Consider the following 16,102-nt stretch of genomic DNA (forward strand, 5'->3'; position numbering starts at 1 on the left):
TATCAACTCGTGAGCTTGAGACAGTTCTGTTGCTGGCAGTGGTAAGCCAACATTATCACATTTCAACAGCAAAGAGGCTGCACACAGAAAATGCGCTCGCCGCCAAAAGTTGAACTGAAGACAAAGGAAACTTGTGTCTATCCAAAGTTGTCCAAACAATGACTATAATTTGCGGTAGTCATTGGCAGCTCATTCTCAAGCTCAATGTACAACACGTGTCAAAAATCATACCAAAATAAAGTTGGCTAAAAATACCGCACTGGTTGAAGATTTGCTGATTTGTGCAGGATGGATTTGAACGTGAAGGAATCCTAAAGCGAAAAGCCAAACTTACTGAAGTGATTCTTGATAGTGACGAGTTGAAGAATGTATTTGAATGCAGGCGCCTAGGCTTGAGTGACTGCTCTAAAGCATGCCCGGTCTTAAATTACATGGGGGGGGGTAAGAACCTGAACATGCCAAGGGAGTTAAGCCAACATAGTCAGCAGACCAGCAGTTGAGTTCTCTTAGAAAAGACAGGAAACAATAAGGAAAAAGGCATAATCACTCCCAGATGGAGGCAAACACATTCATCCGTGGATTTGTACATGACACTGGGTTAGTTCAACCGAGATGCCAGATATGCTGTCGATATGGGAGAACAAATTGGGATGGCCTCGTAATTGGAGCTACTTTGACCCCTGTATCTTTCAGGGCTGAATTCTGCTGCTATGATGCTCTGGGCAGGCTTCTGACGGGCTCACTAGTACAGTTGACTGAGCGCTTATGGGAAACAGCTGTCCGAACAGCCCTTTTTCCATCTCCGCCAATAGCATTGTGTCACATGACAAAAGGCATTCCTCCTGGGATGCAAAAACATGGTTGAGATTACTTCAGACAGGAAGAAAGTGAGACTATTGCAATCGTGTGTACAGCAGTGTGCATCTTTGTACATGCTTGTTGATTGATCAAGTGATACTATGTATATTCTAGGGATGATGGAAATTAGGTTACACATCTTCTCTGATGTGTCGTCGTTTGTAGGACTGCTCCCGCAAATCTCAAAATGTATTTGTTTGTAGTCAAGTAAAGGGAGCTAGTAAATGTTGGTAATATACTATGTACAGTATACAGTATGTACTTTTTATATGTATATGTATATACGTATAGATATACGTATAGGTGTACGTATATGTATAAGTGTATGTATATGTATACATGTACGTATATGTACGTATATGTACAAACTACTATATTTGCACCTTTCCCATTGACAAATATAAACATTAAAGGCAGTGAAAAAGAAAAATAATCTTAGACAATTATATTGGCACTGCCCTCTCCTGAAATGTTCGAACCACTCCTGGTCGGATGATTGACTTTTCAGTATTTTACTTTTTTTTTCAGGAACATTTTCCCACATTTTCCCCTCGTAGGTATCATATAATGAATGTTTCTCAGCATTTTCTGAAGAATTTATATGCCCACCCCAAGGAAAAAATTCCAAGCTCCGCAAGTGTTTATATGATTCTCTTCATACAAGAGACAAATGCTAACAATGGATTCATTAATTACTAGATACACACTGTACGTTTTATGTTTCCATGTTGTCGACAAAATGAGGGCATGCTGACAAAGTATACGAAGAACAACACAACAAATTATCCCGAGCTCAAAAACATGTTTCAATATGCTTTGAAAGCAGAATTGCAGAAACCCACTTTTGACTTTCCATGAATGTTTTGTTATTCTTTAGCAACCTATCGCCACACCTCCCGAAGCCAACCCAATGTGCCTGTTTAGTTGGAGCTTTGCACCTCTCACTCTGTGGATCTGATCCCCTCCAGATGAGAATCTCATGGCCCACTTCAAAGCAATAGCCCTTGGCCTCGCTTCCCTGACTTGTTAGTCCTCTGGAGCTTGAGCCTACTGCAGCAGAGCGCCAATAATCCTCTCGGCAGAATCCAACTGGAGGAACACAATCTGGCCCACAGACGGTGACGGACAGTGTACACATAGCAACCTTGTCACCTGACATCACCGCATGAGGTTATCAGCTTTTGAAATTGAGCCAAAATAACTCTGCTAATTGCTCTTGAGCCCTGCATTCAGAGACTCGGTTTCCTTAAAATAAATCATTTTCAAAAGACTGTGATCATGAAAACACGATGCAACAAATATCACAAGACTCGATGAAATCGCTAAGTGTTACTGCTGGCCATATTTTGCCCACTCGTTTTCAGGTATATTGTAATCAATCTGCACGTGTTTAACAATAAGATTTTCAAATAATTCATATTAATCTAATATTTGCTTCTCTACAGCAAATGGCTAACTACTGGTTTATCATCAAACCTGAAGATTATACCTTACAAGACATTTCCAATGTCTTAGAAAAACATTCAAATTTCATGAACCCACTTTCAGTAGAACATTCCAGAGGAGTGAATGTCAATTATCCAAAGACAATAAATATCTGAAGCAATGGAAGCTTCCAACTTTAAACAGGTAGTTATCACGCAATCCCAGCAGATAAAACCCTTGAATTTATTCTGACAATCTATCTCATGACCTCCTTCTACCCTAATTTCTGCATCTGAGACCCCCCACTTGAACCTCAACCAGCTCCTTCTCTTCTCCGCTGCCTCATTTCTGCGGCAAAGCCGTCTGGAGGGACAAAAAGCTGCAGGAGAAACAGCTGCTCCACAAACAATTCAATATGTGCAGTCCATGTATACTGTAGGTGGTCAGACGGGCTTTAGGCACGCACACACGCACGCACACACGCACACACACGGCCGCTGGGAGGTGTAGCTCCTTTGCAAGCATAAACCAAAGCAAATAACAGATTATCAGCAGCAACCAACCAAATCCAATAAAAAAGCAAAGATCCCGCACATAAAGAGGATACAGCCGTCGTGTAGTCTCATAACGATGGCACATGAGATTTGTAAAATACACACAGGCTTCCTGAACACATCGCCTGCAACTTATGAAGGAAACAGAGTTCCTTGCCGGGCCTCCCCAAGCTCCACTATTTGAATATCATTTTTCAACGAAATGATATTTAAGACTCCTGAGGCAAACCAAGGTTTTTTTGCATGGATAACCGTGAATCTTTCAAACATTTGGCAAGTCAATTCATTCCACAGTGAAATGTCTGAAAGAACTTTGGTATTTTTTAGGTAGATTACCTCAGTAGTTTTACCTCTTTGTCATATTTTTAGTTCTGGGAATTTATAATGTCAACTTAATTGTTATCTTTATCATCATTATGTATTATTACCTCTGGCAGAAGGCTTGTTTTCATGACGGTGATTGCGTTTTGGATGCTTGTATCCGATTGGTTGGTTCTGATATAGTATAGCTTTTCCGTGTTGGATTAGTTAGGATCAGTTGCTATTACGCTTCATCCTGGTTCCATTCAGATCACACTTTTAATTGTAACTGTTATCTGTCAAAATTGATCAGCTCAGGATTTGATGGAAATTTAACTTTATGTGCATCTTATTCTTAAACCTTTGTAGTCCAAACACATCTACACATATTTCTCTCGGAATAGAGTAGGAGACACAAGAATAAAAATAAAAAAAATCAATAAAGAATTCTAGACGTAGAGGTATACCTCACTAACTGAGAAATCGGGTCACGGGAACTATAGAGACATCACCGTACGTGTGAGTGTAGTTTGTGTGTGTGGAAGGGGGGCGGGGGGTGTACATGACAGCAAATCTTGTTTAGATCCTTTATGTGCGAAACATAGCACTGGAAAATAAGCAGACGTTACTAAGCAGCTAACAAGGTTGCACAACAGTAGTTGTAAGAATCCTATGCTGCCAGAAGGAAAGCAGGTGAGACAAAGTGAGAGGCTGACAATATAGAAAAGGGTAGATGCAGCCAGATGGAGATATGAAGCATATTAAGAGAATTAGTCAAGTGGGACAAAAACTGGGCGAATCAGAAGTTGAAGAGCTTGCATCGATTTAGATATCGTACCTGGCTGCTAAGTATACACATTTATTGTCTAATGACCATCCCCCAAAAAATTTTAGTAATATACAGTCAACTGGTAGGTGAAGGTAACAGATAAAGCCTCGTTGAATGGTGCAACACGATAATACCGAAAAAGATATCGCTGACAATCTGTCCTTGTAGACCTAATCATGTTATTGTGCATAAAAGGCCAGCTCTTGGTGACATTTTATCGGAAACACTCCGCTCAATAAATTAGTTGTTGGAATTTAAGGCACCAGAATAATACAGCTATCAGGAAATGCATACATGCTAGTGAGCACAAGAATAATAGCAAATCAAGCCTATTGTGAGTGGTGGAAAGAGATAAACGCAGCTGAGATGTAGCTCTTTCTCTCTTCTGCAGAAAAACACACACTGTCAACCTTTAACCCTCTCATTAGTGTTATCCCACCAAAGCAGAGTAAATTGTCATGAATAAATCCACTTGGAAGCCACTGAATGAAAGACTTTCACTCTGACATAGTCACATTACCATTTCAATAACCGTGCAACACTGCAAAACGCCAGGACTGTTTGAGTAATTGGAAACCTTAACGAGTAGATAAAATATGCAAGACGAGTGTGCACGTGTGTCCATTTTTTTTTTTCACAAAGACAAAAAAGTCAGATTTTCTGGCTAATATAGAGAATGAAAATGAATGTGGGACATAGACGGGAAAGATGCTGTTGCTTTGTTTGGTAAAACAAAAGAACTAAAGTGCCGACAGCAGTCAGACCTTGAGACAAATGTATTCAGGAATACAACCCTTTAAGCAAACCTTTGTTTGAGCAGCGTAACCTCAGTGGAGGTGCCAAAGAAATGTCCTTGGGCTGTGTAAAGTTCGAAGAGCACCCCAGTGAAACTAAACCAGCATCCATCATCATTAAGGAAAGATGGCACAAACCTAATGTGTACATTTTAAACAACTCACATTCAAGTCATTCCAATCTGGACTATGTTTGCAAAAAAAGAAGAGTCCGTAGGAATAATAAGAGGGCAACCCTCACAAGAAGCGCACCACTGAGGGAATGCACCTGCAGGTCAAAGAAAGAGGCGGTGGAGAGGAGGATGAGGATGAGTAGGTGGAGGAGGGTGTGTTGCACCATGTAAGCCAGACAAAGACATACATGCACAGGGGAGTGAAACAGACAAAGAAACAAAGACTACAGAAAAATATAACTCAGAACTAAATCTGTTTTATTTACTATGCTGTCTAGTTTTGGTCTTTTCATTGCAGTGCTCATTTTGTTACCCTCAAGTGACCTAATCATTCCCCACTGCCATCAATCTGAGAGACAATTTAACACCCAGGAGAGAAACGGACTCTTGGGAGGTATCTGAAACTCTTCATGACGAACTGAGGCAAAGGTACTTCAGCCAAAACATACAGGATAGAACTGCATGGCACATAACTAACCTACTGAAATATCCGAGATTGTATCACTATTGTATTAGTATGCAAAGAAAACACTTCACTACAGAAACGGTATTAGTCAACTATGTAAAATGCTGACAGTGCGTACGCGGATAAGAGAATTGCATGACTGCAAGACATTTACTGAGGCTTCATTTGAAATCATCCTTTGTGTTATTTTCTCATAGTCGAGAGGACACATAGCTAACGGTTGAATGATCACGTCTTGGCAGCTATTTAATGGTATTAATGGACTGAGGAGCACAAGAGGTGATGTAAGAGGTACTCGGATAGATATTTGTCTTTGGTTCATCCTTTAAAGTTGCCAAGTGGATATAGGTTGTTGAATTTACGAGCTTGTTTGGTTTGGACTGCCCTGCGCAAAAGGGATAAATGAATGGGGAAAGAAAATGAACGAGGGGTGAAAGATGAAACTTTAATTATCTCTCTGGGGAAATCGGGTCATCAGCGGGCACGGTGCGAACGGAAAGGATGAGCGCCATTGTGGCTAACACAAGTAATTAAAACACAGCCTGCAATAATTGGAATCACTTTTTACATTTATGGCTATTAGACACCACTTCAAATATGTATAAAATGGCAGATGGGGGCTCTTTGGAGGTACGACACTTGTCTCCTGTGAGATCTTTGGCTCGTCAAACATCGAAAGTCGCAGATGGGGAAGACGATAGGAACAACAGCTTGAGCAGAGGAGGCAGACCGAGAGCCGAGGCGCTACTCGGCCACATTAATTGGTAGGAAGCAGCGAGCCTCTGAATAAACACGCGGCACCGAAGAGAGCCCGGCTCATTTTTCCTCCCCTTGCACTTTGTCTCCTGAGCAGTCAAAGCAAAGATAACTTAGAAGCCTACTCTTCCTTCTTTTTGCAGTGTATCCTTGCGTTGCTGGCGTGATAAGCCGAGCACCATCTCAGGACTACCAAATATGACAACATGCTGTGATCCCTCAATTCTGTAGCCAGTACTCTTCACCTCCGCCTTTTTTATATTCGCCTCACTCACAGGCCCACAGTCCTCTGCTGGTTTCTGCTTTTTCGTTCCCTCCCTAATTATCTCACAGGGCTGTGAAGGTAGACCCGACCATCCCCCTACGATTCCGCAAACGGAGAGACCCTGATGAATAATTTCACGTTTCTCTTGCCTTCTCTTTCCACATGTTCTCAAATTGATTATTGTACAGAAGGCCCAGCTAAGAGAGCAGCCCGCTGGGTAATTTGTCTTTCTGACGAACATCGTCAATGCGTAGGTGTGGGGGAGGGAGAGGCAGAATGTGCAAAGTGATAAAAAAAAAAAAAAAAAAGAGTAAAAAAAAAATGTGATTATAGCAAAAAAAAAAAGATTGGTTGGACTGGAAGATTTGTGGCTGCTCTTGGCTTTTGATTGGTGATTCTGTTTGATGTTGTGGTCTGAGGCACTAGTGAAGAGTGGACATTTGTTGAGCGGTATGCAAATGGGGAACATACTTTGAGAAAGGTTGACTCCAGAGAGGTGTCGCTATGCATGCGAAGCACGTTCTAAAAGAAAGCTAATACAGCATCATGCACGGCAGTGCACGTAAGCGCACCAGCACGGCAAATTGAATAACGCGCTCCAGTTCAAGTCTGTAGAAGAATGCAGCTCAGTCAGTCACATAGCTGTCAGCCAATTGCCTCAAGTCCATGGTAGCAAACCAAGATGAGGTCAAGAGTGCGCATCACTGACAAGTTTGGTTTCAGCACACGGAAACATGAGAATTTGTGTTGCACTCCAAGTAATAAGATGCTCAAAAGTTTCACATTTGCAATTCCGGTGCAAGCTCCACCAAGTGGCTTTGAACTCCACCCCCCCACCCTCTCCCAACCCCATCTCCAGCACATGCACTGTACACCCACATCACTTCCCATTCTCCTCCCCTGTCTTCTAACTTGAGTCTCTCATCTTCTTTGTTTCCTCCAAGCTATCTCAGCATCAAGCTTAGCACCTCCTGCATTCTGCTCCTCTCTCCTGATGTAAAATCTTTCGGCGCCACTCGATTTCCCTTACTAGTCTTTTTTTTTTTTTTTTTTTTGGAAGGGCCTTTTTCTTCCCTCTTTTACCGATCCTGTTGTGCATTCTCTTTCCCTGCCCCCACCTCCTCCATTCCAAAAAAAACTCTTAATGGAATCCATGTCAGCAGAATACCAGAGTGAACCGCACAACTTCACTGTGGCTTCATGTCTGTCTTTCTCTTCTTGGATGGCTCCCTCTGAGAAAAAAAAAAGCAGTTGGAGAATTGAAAGGAAGCAAAATAAAGTGGCGTATGAATGATGTTTAAAATGACTCTAAACACTATGGGCCTACTACATTCTTGGACAAACTCAGTCCAATCTTCATGAAATTTAAGAAGGGCACTTTTTGCACTCTACCTCCGAGTGTGTATTTGGTGAAGGCTTAATGTTTGGACTGAGATTTATATTGTTTGTGTTTCACATGTCCTTGAAAGACGGAATATGAGATGATATATGTATTATGTTGCTTCTGGGAACTACTCACTAACCGCCCCATTAATCTACTATCCAATGAAATCCAACTCAGGAGAATATAAAGAGCGGTTGTACAAAACAGAGTGCAAAAAGCAGGAGAAGGTGTAGCTTGTTCGCAATTGCCTTTACAATGAGTAACTCTTGAGTGGTAGTGTGACGGACGACCTGATAAAGGAGTGAAGGGAACAAAGTGGCGCATTGCCGCTTTGCTACGGTGTACTTGTTCCTGGAGAAGCATTGACAGTGACAAATTGAGCAGGTTTCCAATTATTTATCTATCTGTTGTTTACGCCACAGAACACATGCTGACACACACCCCCTATAAATCTTTATTTGGAGTACACAACACCAATCTACCAGTAGATTATTCTTCTAAGCAGCACGAACTAATCAAACATGCGCTTATTCGGTGAGTGCAAAGTGTTAAATGACGTTCATCTACCCATTCAGCGGATACTCATGGACATCTGCACACACTTGGTGCAAACGGAATGGAAGAATCCACAGAATAAAATCACCTTCACTTATAAACGATAATGTATTCTGTTCTGGGAATAGAGGGGAAAGCCAGGGGGAGTGATGGGATGGGGGCCAAAGGGGAGGCACACATTTAAACACTTTAGATCCGATAAGGCAGCTGGAAATTGCTGAGAGAGGCTTCCACTTGTACAGAGACGAGCCGCCTGCCAGTCTGTCGCGGAGATTCCAGACAGCCAGAGGTTGACCGAGAGAGCTCTCGCATGATACAGGGTCCCCTCTGCTTTAAAACATTGCTGACACCTCTTGCACGTCTCCATCGATGGAGGCCAACTCAGTGTGCCACACACAAACAAGAATGACACTTTACAGCAAACATCTGCATTCCCGTTTAAAAACAAATTGCCTACTATCACTTGGAATTTTAAAAAAAATTGCATCCTTTTGTACCAACTAATCTTTCTCATCACTCTACCTGATTTTGGCATTCACTTTGTAAATGCTCCAACTCTTCTGATTTTGTCAAATTAACTGACAGAATAATGTTATTTACCGCAAAGCAAGGTTACTTACTTCTGGGCAGTCAGTGGTGAATGGTTGAGCCTCTGGATTTAATTAGTCTAGCACCCATATGGATGATAATAAAAAAAAGAACGTGCATGTGTGTGTGTGTTTGTATATACACATGCACACACGCCCAGTCTGTCACACTCCTACCTGCACTGCCAAACACACTGCACGCCTGAGTGGCAAAAGGAGGGGCGGCTCCATAATCAGCTGATTCCGTGCTGTTAATTTAATTGATATTAGCAGTGGTGCAAAGCAAGACGTCGAGGTTCACTTCCTGTGCCATGTGCACGTGGAGAAACAGCTGCGTTGTTGGGCGGGGGTGGGGGGTTCGGAGAATGGGACATATTGTGAGATAAATTATTTTTAAAACCACCACCAAGGTTGATAAACACGCTGTCAAGAAGATGAGACGATGCAGATGGAAGAAAGGGCAATCGCTCTCAACTTGCTCTGTGACTATTTATAGATGTTTTTCCCATCCAGTGAATCACAAAACAGTGGCAAGAAAGGTGGAAAGCGCCATGGCAATCTCAGAATGATAGCAAATGTGATTGCGTGATGCTCACTGAATGAATTCCGAGCAAGTAGACTTTTGTCTTGGCTATAATAAAGTAAACACGTGAGGTGTGATGGTGCTCATGGTATTTTCTGTTGCTCAGATCAAAATGAAAAAAAGTGTAATCCGGCACTATTATAGACAGATATCTTATAATTAGCTCCCTGTAATCCTTCCAGCTGTCTTCCTCCAAGCAGACTGAGCCCTGTCTGGAACCAAATAAGAGAGAAAAAAAAAGAAGAGGATGGAAAAAAGAGAATCTGTTTGTCCTTCAGTCTATTGGACAATGTTTGGAGTAGACGTGAGGGTCAAGTTGAGGTCTCTGTTAATTATAATTTCAGGCGAGCGGATCTTCCCACACATCACTTCCACACAACAGATTGCATTGACAATTAAACATTTATTATTTTTTCAAGCAATGGTTGACTTACCGTTAATTCCTCTTATTAGTCGCAAATTGCAGCAAGCGTTTGAATTAATTGGGTTGGGTGATGCACAACCACTCGAGCTGCTAATAATACAGAATGAGGGATGAGATGAAAACAGGAGCACCTACGCAGTGATGTGAGAATGTACAGGTGAGCTTACAATGTTCTGATGACACCTGATTATACCTGGTTGGTGTGGGTAGCGAAAGCTAGGTCATGTTTGATGGCATCTATTGAAGCGTGATGACGAACATGCACGGCCCTGCTCTTTCTGCCAGTGTAGTTGAGGACACGACTATGAAACATGGCAGGCTGTATATACTGTCAACAGTGTACAGCACATTCCCCACTGTGTGTCCACAGGAGTGTGAAGCATTATAAGCGTCAGCCTCCCAGAGGTAATTTCGTTGGTCTTGGTATGCCGCGACGGGGAAGCATTTATATTCAACAAGGTTTGATGTTTATCCACAGAACACAGGCTGTGTTTGCAAACACAGTCGGGGTGAAAAACAGGGTCTTTTGCTTCAGTCAATTCCCCTTGTGCTACTTTCTCTTTGCTGCCATTTAAGCACATCGTACACAAAGCAACAAATTCCACATAACTACTTAGGTCTCATCTGTATTCCACAGCTAGTTTCCATTAGTTGCTAACCGTTTGTGCTATTACGTACCTCAATCACAAAAAACTTTCAACGAGGTTTTGTCTATCTTCGCAAATAGTGCACATCCAAATCCATTCCCCCACATAATCTACCTATTTCATTCCCTTGGCCTTGTGAGGGTTTGGAACCGTATGCACTTTTCTGAACCCTATGGGATTTCTTCACTTGTCAGTATGCAGGACAGCATCATGAGGAAACACACATGTAATACGAATAATGCAGGTCTAAGTTGAGGGCTAACAGCAAGAGCAAATGGAAGGAGACAGAAGGTTTGGTTCTAGAGAAGTGAAAATATAAATATATATCGTTGTTTTAATTGTTTCATGATGGTCCATTTCTTATGAATGAATGGATATAGTATTTACTTGCAGAGGATGTTATATGATATGACGTGGTGTCTCTCCACGTTGTCAATAAAGCTCAAGGAACACCTGCCAACCCAAGTGCAGGTTTCCATTGTCTATTAGAGCATAAAAAATGTCCTCCACTGTCAATAAAGGAGAGCCTGTAACAGAAGCATCTGTCAATTACAATGCTAATCTTGAGAAGCTTCCCGCAATTATAGTTCAGTGACAGACAGGTGAGTTACGCGGGAGCCTCATGTTTGTCGGGGTGGCTCTGGATGTTTGATTGTCTGCTGGCATTTTGGAGCAAGACCTTTGGCAAGACAACATCCTGGAATATGTGGCATGAGACATTTGGAATAAGGCCACCGGGAGAAGGGCTACAGCAGACAATAAAAAGGCATTGCTGATTGTTATGTGGAAGAATGTTGGAATCTGTTTTCTATGGTGGAGGATTTCAATTAGAGCCTTAACAAACCACTGCTGACACGCAATGAAAATGCCTCCAAAAACATTTCTCGATCATTTCTTTTTGTGATGAAACACCTGTGTTTATTATGTTAGCAGCCAGGCTTGAATTGTTTCCAAGAAACAAAGATAAAGCTAAAACCTATTTCAGATTTTTGATTCTTGCCTGTTTTTAAGTCTCATACAATAACCCTGTTGTGATAATAAGAATTCCAATTTACAGCTGGTATTAAAGATAACAGAGGAGAAAGTGACACTGATTTAGCTTCTAAATGCAGTGTGAAAAAATATAAAAGCATCACATTTAGAGTTTATTAACTGACACTCGTGGATGTGTGTTTGGGTGGGATTAAGTGTACGATGCACAAGTGCTACAGGCTATATCACCATGAAGATCAATTTAATGATCTCTTCAGTGTCTCCCGGTTATAATGTACTTCTCGGCTAAATCCTCCATTTCCGCAAGCGAATGGTAATATCACGCTGTATTTATTTGTTGCGCCGCATTGTTATATCCTGGAAATAGCCTTGGGATGTCTGTGATGAACAGCGAAGGTGCATTCCAGTGAGAAAATTGTGCAAACAGAAAGGGGGGTGCAAAATGAAATATATCACCGCTTTAATAATTCATGATGTGTAACGTGTTTAATGTTCACCCAAAAGAATAGGGAATATATCAATAGTGTATCTCCTACCTTGGAATTTGAGGGGAAAAAATTGAGGGGCATACACACTTGCATAATGTTTCAGTTTTTTGTCTTTCAAAGTAAATAATCATTCTCCATTTTCACTAATGGCATGTTTGGGTGTCATTTTGTCAATGTCGTTTGGACTAAATTCAAAGAAAATTCATAGAAAGAAATAATTAATTTCTTGAGCCACTACTGAAGCTCCCTCACAAACCTTTTCTGAAACATTCTGGGCTATTCCCACGAGAGAAAGATGAAGCGATGCTCTGCAAACAGGCGGATGTGTGTGTGTGTGTGGGGGGGGGGGGGGGGGGGCAGTAAGAGAAGAGGCTGAGTTGACAAGCAGGCGGCAACAGTAATGGCTGCACTGCTTTGGAGATGTTCCCCTCATTATTCACGATTCCACTGAGGAACCACTCCTTTTTCTCGCTCTTTGTTCTGTATGTTCATGTTATAAATCTCGACATCTATGCAGGCAATTAAAGAAGACAGCATTGATGTTAAGCAGTAGGAACTCGACAGTGTGTACATATTCATTTTATACTTATATACTACTTTACGTTGCTCTTCCGTCAAATATGCAGTCAGCTATTTTATTTTAGCTTGACAAACCGAATGACTGTGTTTTAGCTATACTTTATTCAAATTTGGCCTAAAGCGAAACATATATAAATACATATTTTCCAAACTCCTTTCTATGAATTGTGTTATGTGATGGAAGCCCCTCCCAAACTGGGTGTTGATTGTTCTGTACATAGCACATTCATGAGCCATGTGTTCCTTCTCAGAAGCTCTGGTGTCCTCTAGCCTCTCTTTTCACTAAGCTCCAGTCTAAACAAACTCTTCCAAGCATCCTGACACCATGTCACAAATCCAGCTCTTGGAACCACTTATCGTGGATCAAGCAAGTAAAATGCTTTGGATGACGCTCTGCACAAAATAAACACAATCCAGCTGTATCTGACGTGCGATTTGCTGAATGATCACATCGCATTGCAATGGTAGTAAGCAGGATGAGGTACAAGAGGCTCGCAACCATTCCCAGTCCTTCATCGGAAATGTGAACCAAACACTGCTTTGGTGCTTTTGGATCAACGACATGCAATTGCCTATCATTCCTCAACCATATGGAGGGAAAATAATTTTCTCAGCGATAACGCTCACATGGCGACTTAGGACTTTGCATTCATCCAGCGAGTTGACAGGCAGGATGTTGTCAGTGACAGCTATTTGAAGTCATTAGTTAATGGAGAGGCTGGCAAGAGAGGGAACCCTGACCTCGAAGAATCCGCCTCTCTCGCCGCCGCCTCCGTACGCTCGCTCATTGCCGCCGAAAGACTCCAATCAAAGAGGAGCGAACGGGGGTCCCAGCACACGCTGTCAAACTCACAGTCTGACTGAGCCGTGCATATCCCATGATCCACTTCACAGAGCGTCTTCACTTCACTGAACATGTCCATCACGTTAATGCATTCGCCTAATTACCGACATGTTTACCTCCTGCCTTCATTTGAAAGCTATTTTCAGGGTGTTCAAATAGAAATTGCATGGAAACTGAGCTGGAAGTATATTTAAAACCAGATGGTAATGAACTCCAAATGCAGTATTGTAGTTGTAAAAGGCTGATAAGCAATAATGTGACCAAACTCAATGAATAATCAAAAGAATAGAAATACAAAGGTAGGGTTTGCTCTGCGCCATATCATGTGAGTGTGACTCTCTTCTTCATGCTCTGCTCAGGTTGTAGCACATTAGAAACACCTGGCCCATGTTCCTGTTTGATTTATTTGTACCTCCTCAGGGGCTCATTGACGAGTGGGGAGCAGTTTGGTCAGCAGCCTCTCGACACAGCACCAGGTGTTAAATGTACTATTCCACAGTCATCCAGCCAACATTAACACACACATTCACAGCTAAGGGCAAATCTCCTGCTCATCAAAAATGCACATGGACAATTTTTTATTGCGGCTCAATGTGAAAATGCTAAAAAAATTCAACCTTGTGTGAGGAATTGTGCATTAAAATTTCATGAGGATGGACAATAAATAGGCAGAAATATATTTTGAGTGACTGTTCTTTTTTGTGTCACTCAGGCATCCTTGCATACATTGTTTAGATCTTAAATGTGGTTTAATATTAATAATAGATTTTATATGCATATAAATAGACAATTGCAATTTTCTGATTTGAGCTATTCTCATTTATTGCTAGCATATGTCTAAAATGCTCAAAGAAAAATTACCATTTCGGTGAGAGCCTGTTACCAAGGTAACACGTCCATGTTACATTTGACTTTGTGTGAAAAGCTACACATAAATAATAAACATATACAAAAACTACTTTGCTTTCTTAACCTCCAGTGCATTCATAACAAGAAGGTGGTCTTTCCTTGCAGCTTATTACTTTACTGTGGAGTTGTGCCTTGACCTTCATCCCTGGCATGAGCCACACTTTTTTCGAGCAAATGGCAATGTCCAATTAGTTTAAGAATAGCATTTATTCCTCTCTCTTCTCGAACCGAGGAAACAGTTCTACTATCCAATAACCTTTAGCGTACAGAGGCTGTGACTTTGCTTTCACCTCAATAAAGCTCTCTGTGATTGAATCAAGTGGCCGAGGTCAATAGGACATATGTTCATTTCCCAAGGTCCTCTAGGGTCTCTAGGCAGAAAAAAATGTGCTGAGTGTCTTCTGTGACATTTATAGGCTAGGAACTGAATTATATGTCTTTTCCACTTTTACGTATTCAATTCCAGTTTGATTCCTTCCGTGTGTTTCTGTGTACTTGCGTTGCATTCCGAGCCTGTGGTCATGCTTCAGGCACCGGCACAATTCACATCTGTCACTGGCTCTACCACGTCACCTCAATTTTCTGCAAACAAGTTTCACTTTCTATGCCTGGAAGGAAAGTCACTTCATCCTTTCGCTCATCTGCTTCTGTCTGCCTCTGTCAATGCCCTCCCGCTCTTGTTGTCTTACATCTGTCAGAGTCATAGACGGTCTTTTGTCAGCCGTCAACTGTCAGAGGACTACGATTCAAAAGAGAAGATTAAATTGGACTGTGGTGACTGTGCTATGTATAAGAGCAGGGTGGTAGACCACCATTTTGAAATCAACGTTTGCGGTGTGCATTTATATGGTCAATAATAAAACCTACCAAGTATGGGAGTTCCATTTATGGAGAAGATTCGGTTGAAATTAGGGCCCTACGTACATATACTTGAAAATTATTTAAGCATACAAAGTGCTGTAGCTAAATGGCAAATATCTGGACAAGTTGTCTATTTACAGAGTACACAGCAGGGTCACTTCCTACTTTAATCCTGCACTGATTCACACTCCCCTCTTTAAACTTCTTAACTCAGCAGAATTTACTAAAAAGCCGTCTGTGTTGCCCGGTCCCGTTGTGACCCGTGAATCTGCGCGACCTCAACCGGATAAGACAAGGAGACATAACTCATCCAGGCAGCTTCAACAAGTCCTCCTTGTGTTCGAGCTCAGCCTTAGAAGCTGCCGGTAAATTTAGTCAACTCCACAACTAATGAACTCTCACCCTTGGGGGCTTTGCTTCTCTTAGTTGGAGTGCTGATCGAGCATTATCCTGATACCGTTTGACCCTCTCTTTCATTATAATTCAAAAGGAGAAAGTGATACTAGAGCGGTATTATTATTCTCAAACCTTGGTGAAATATTTGCCCTGGAGACAAATTGAGATTAGAGCAGTGTGAGCTGACAGAGCTGAGAAAATCAGGGGGATCGACGCTATAGAATGAGATGCTTTCAAGCATGTCAGGGCTCTGACTGGGAAATCTCATCTTCGAGTCTTGCTTTAGTTGATTCTCAGTTGAGTTGAAGAAATTCAATTGGCTTTACCTTTTTCTTGTACTCTGCTGCTAAACATTTGCCTGTCAGATTCCCGCTTGAGACATACTGCGGGAAAAAGCCGTTTAGCAAGCGACAGCAGACACGACTCTGCAAG

At 41.7% G+C, this 16,102-nt stretch overlaps 1 protein-coding gene across 4 annotated transcripts in view; it reads right to left on the reverse strand.

Annotated features, from left to right (window-relative positions):
• LOC119133596 (roundabout homolog 1-like) overlaps positions 1 to 16,102 on the reverse strand; it is a 49,586-nt gene that overhangs the window by 14,255 nt on the left and 19,229 nt on the right. The window lies entirely within an intron of this gene.

Source organism: Syngnathus acus, chromosome 14 (genome assembly GCF_901709675.1).
Source record: "Syngnathus acus chromosome 14, fSynAcu1.2, whole genome shotgun sequence".
NCBI classification, from domain to species: domain Eukaryota; kingdom Metazoa; phylum Chordata; class Actinopteri; order Syngnathiformes; family Syngnathidae; genus Syngnathus; species Syngnathus acus.